Source organism: Condylura cristata, unplaced genomic scaffold, assembly GCF_000260355.1.
Source record: "Condylura cristata isolate star-nosed mole 26May11 unplaced genomic scaffold, ConCri1.0 scaffold00003, whole genome shotgun sequence".
Taxonomy (NCBI): domain Eukaryota; kingdom Metazoa; phylum Chordata; class Mammalia; order Eulipotyphla; family Talpidae; genus Condylura; species Condylura cristata.
Window position 1 is genome coordinate 28910692 of NW_004567104.1, and position 4065 is coordinate 28914756.

General features: G+C 53.1%; 1 protein-coding gene across 1 annotated transcript in view; it reads left to right on the forward strand.

Annotated features, from left to right (window-relative positions):
• Nucleotides 1-444: 444 nt before the first annotated feature.
• Nucleotides 445-4065, forward strand: part of BDH1 (3-hydroxybutyrate dehydrogenase, type 1) — a 28213-nt gene continuing 24592 nt past the window's right edge. Inside the window, exon 1 of the mRNA XM_012734199.1 lies at nucleotides 445-918. The gene's annotated coding sequence lies outside the window, so the exon portion shown is untranslated. The remainder of the gene's footprint in view (nucleotides 919-4065) is intronic.

Below are 4065 nucleotides of genomic sequence, written 5' to 3' on the forward strand. Positions count from 1 at the left end.
CTGGGGATTGAACTCATGCTGCAGTGGCTGGTGATAGCTGATAGGCTGAGACTTTACCCCTGCACCACCAGGGAGGCCCGATTTTCCCAGTTTTAAAGGCCCTATTTGCCAGGAACTGGAGATAAAATATTTCACTCTCAGGCCCCAAGTTCATGGTACAGAAGTGACTGGTTTCTTTAAAGTTCCACCAGGCTAGCTCTTTCATTTTTGTTTGCCTGGCCCCTCTGCAATCAGTCCTAACCATAGCTCTGCACTAAATGTCCTCATAGTTTCCTTCTCCCTTCTCTAGTCTGCCTGTTCTCATCCTGGAAACTTATGGGGGTATCTGCCCCACTGGCCTCTGATATACTATTATTGCAACTCCGGGAAGTTGTATTATTCTTAAATTACTTTTAAAGATCATTCAATTCCATCAGATCAGCACACGAATGCAGAACAAAACCTATCAACCCCGAGGACCTCTACAGACAGCAAATACGCAGAGCAGCTGGAAAGGGGCCGTCCGTACTGAGGGTTTTCTTCACTTCCAGGAGAGGGACTTGTCCCAGGCGCCGCTCGCAGTTTGAGGCGGTCTGGTGCGGCGCCCTAACCTTCCGCTGACAGCTCGAGAAAAGGATGGCGGTGGAGGTCTGGGTTTGGCTTAGGATCGGGCTGGACAGCACGCCTAGTGACCCGGTCCCGACGCGCCAGGGAAAAGAAGAGGTCGCGGGTGCACTCTCGTCCGGGCGACGCCCGCTGCCCGGCTCCGCCCCGCGCGGCCGGGCGCGCGCACCCTAGGTGTCGAGGCGCATCCGGGTGGCGGACTGGGGCCTGGAAGAGTGGGGGCCCATAGAGGGGCTTCTAGAAGGAAACGGCGGCAGCGCCCCCACTCGGTCGTTCAAGTCGAGAGCGCCGGTACTTGTGAGACCCGGGGTTAAGGTGAGCGCGTCGCCGGAGCCCTCCCCTGCCCCTTGGGTTGGGGTGAGGGAAGGGTCCGCGTCTCTGCAGCTCCGGAGAGACGCCCCGCGGCCCTCTTCTCAGTCTGGTCTTGTGCGGCCCTGTAGGCGGAACGCCCGGCTGTGGGTGGGGAAGAGGCCCCCGAGTCCCGAGGGCCCGGCCCTGGAGGCCGGTGGGAAGATGACTCTGTCCTGCCCAGACCCGTCGCAGTCCCAGGCGGCCCTCACCCGGTAACCCCCGGGGCCTCTGTCCGGGCTGGGAACCCGGCCCAGCATTTATTATTCGGAATAAAGTGCCCGGCAGGTGGAGGCCCCCTGTGGAACACTCGGCCCCGAGGCGCTTAGGTGAAGCCCTCGGGCCTCGGCTTCCCCTTCAAACTGCCGCGACAGTTACCGAAGGGACCCAGCCCCAAGGAAGGAAGCAACCGGCCCAAGGTCATACCGTATCCAGAGACGGAGCCAGGGCCAAACCAGCAGACCCGCCTCCCGCTCCCGGGTTCTGGGCCCGGTTCAACGCATCTCCCCCGTTTTGTCCCGCATCCCTCTCCCTACTCCCGCGAGTTCTGTTCTCGGGGACTTGGGGCGTGCCTCCGGCCTCCCTCCCACCGCGCCTGCCAAAGGCAGCGGTCAGCCCAGCTCTCAGGCGCACGAACTGTGCCGGCAGTTGCTGGAGGATCGAACGGGGCCGCCGGACCCGGGAGGAGGAGGATCGAGGAAGGTGGGAGCACTTCAGGGCAGGCTGGAGGTGCTGGGATAATAGTGGCGGACCCCAGTCGGGCCAGGCCCGGAACAGGGCAATTCACCCGCTGGAGGACGCAGCGGCGTTGTCTGGGCGGTACCGCCTCAGCCAATGACAGTGCGGTTCAGGCCGAGCCCCCTCGGCTCCCCGCCTGCCGCCGTCTGGGTAAGTCTGTCCTGCGATTGGCTGTGCGGTCCGGCGCCGGGCCAGGCGGGGCACCGGGCTTGGCAGCGCCTGCGCCCCTCGGGCGCCCGACCCTTTGCCTGGTATCAGGAGTCGGCAGGAGACTGTGTGGGCCGGCTCTGTCCACGCGTCTCGGGAGGACTGGGCGGAGCGGGGGGCGGGATTGTGCTTTAGCTCTTAGTACGACTTGGAGCTCAGAGCGTTTTTTGCAGCCGGCGGTCAGTCTGCTCACAGTCCGATGATGCAGTCAGGGCTCACCCTGCGTGGTGTCAGACGCACGTTGCGGAGGGCCGCCTGCAGGCCTTCTGCTGCCAGGATCCTTTATGACGCAGCAGGTGTCCTATTGACCAAAGCGTTGGAGCAAGGCCTGCGCTGGGAAATATTCCTCGGCGGCTTGTGAAATTTGTGTTGCTTGCATGTTCTCTCAAAACACAGTTACAGAATGCTCGCTGTTAAACACCAGAATCGATCTTTTGGAGGAGCTAGGAGTCAATGACTGAACACGTGGGTCCTCTCTGTGGGGTGCTCACAGTCCAGGTGGGTATCTGGTCAGATGAAGTTGTGAGTGGTTACAAACAGAAGCACATCTGGCACTATCCTGCCTAACCTGAGCGCTGCTACAAAGGCACTGAAGGCAGGAATGAAATGCGAATGGGTGAGAGATTGATTTTTAATTTTCTGGATCAGGAAAAACATCTTGGTAGAAATTTCATGTGAGTTAGGTTTATTTCATCAGATTTGGTAAAGAATGAACAAGGTACAGAAGTGGAAAGTCTAGGACTCATTGAGAGATGATATGGCAAATGGGATAGTGAGTAGATGAAAAAAAGTTGGAGATGTGACTTGGAGGGGTAAGGTGAGGACGGGAGGCCCAGACTATCTACCCAGATTTGAAATGTAAACACAGAAGAATAGAATGGCTTATCTTTCAGTTATACTAATGTCATTTTTAAACATTTATACCAACTGTCTTGGAATTCTGCATTGGTCAGTATATTATAGTGGGCTCTACCTTCAAAACAAAGCCAGACTGACCATTTTAACTCACCTCCATCCTCCTGTGTATTTCTGGAAGCACCTCTTCACATTTCCCTGGAGCTGGGCAGTGCCCAAGTTGAATGGCTATATAGTGTGACCCTGCACTACTGCCCCAGCTTCTACACGGTGTCCCATTCTCGGCCTGTTCACCTATCCTCAATCTAAATCCAGTAAGAGTATATTTTAGAGAATGTCTTAGAGCTAGAGGACAACAGGATTTCTTTCTCTTTTTCTGTAATTAAAAAATTTTTATTTTTGCAAATTTATTTTTACATCATGCTTCATTTTGTGCCTTTTCCCATCTTGGTTGTAATCCCCATGGACTTCCCACCACCAATTCACTGGTGTGCCATCACTATAGTCCAGTGCACCTTTCCCACCCCATTTTTGATCCCATTCTCCTCTCCACCCCCATAAAATGTCTCTGGTATATAGTTGTTCATTGTTTTTTGTTTTGACAATTGCTTCCTCCCCAACCCCCCTCAACCCCCAGTCTCTCACGCTCCTGTTATGAGAGGAAACATCCAGTATTTTTCTTTTTCTTTCTGCCTTATTTCACTAAGCATGATCCCTTCCAGCTCCATCCATGTTGCTGCAAAAGGCATGAGTTTATCTCTTTTGATTGCTGAGTAGTATTCCATTGTGTATATGTACCACGTCTTTTTAATCCAGTCATCTACTTTTGGGCATTTGGGCTGCTTCCATGTCTTTCCTATTGTAAATAAAGTAGCAATAAACATGGGGGTGCAGGTGGCTTTTTTAATCAGTGTTTTTGTGCCTTTTGGGTAGATACCTAGGAGTGGGATTGCTGGGTCATATGGAAACTCCATGTTTAGCAGTTTGAGAAAACTCCAGTTTTCCATAGTGGTTGTACTAGTTTGCATTCCCATCAGCAGTGCAGGAGAGTTCTCTTTTCTCCATATCCTCGCCAACACTTGTTGCTAGTTGTTTGAAGATGTGCCATTCTCACTGGGGTGAGGTGGTATCTCATTGTGGTGTTAATTTACCTCTCCCTTATTACAAGTGATGTTGAACATTTTTTCATATGCATGTTAGCCATTTCCTCTTTGGAAAAGTGTCTTTTTAGCTCTTCTGCCCATTTTTTGATGGGGTTGTTTATTTTTGTTGAGTTTCATCGGTTCTCTGTATATTTTTGTGATCAATCCTTTA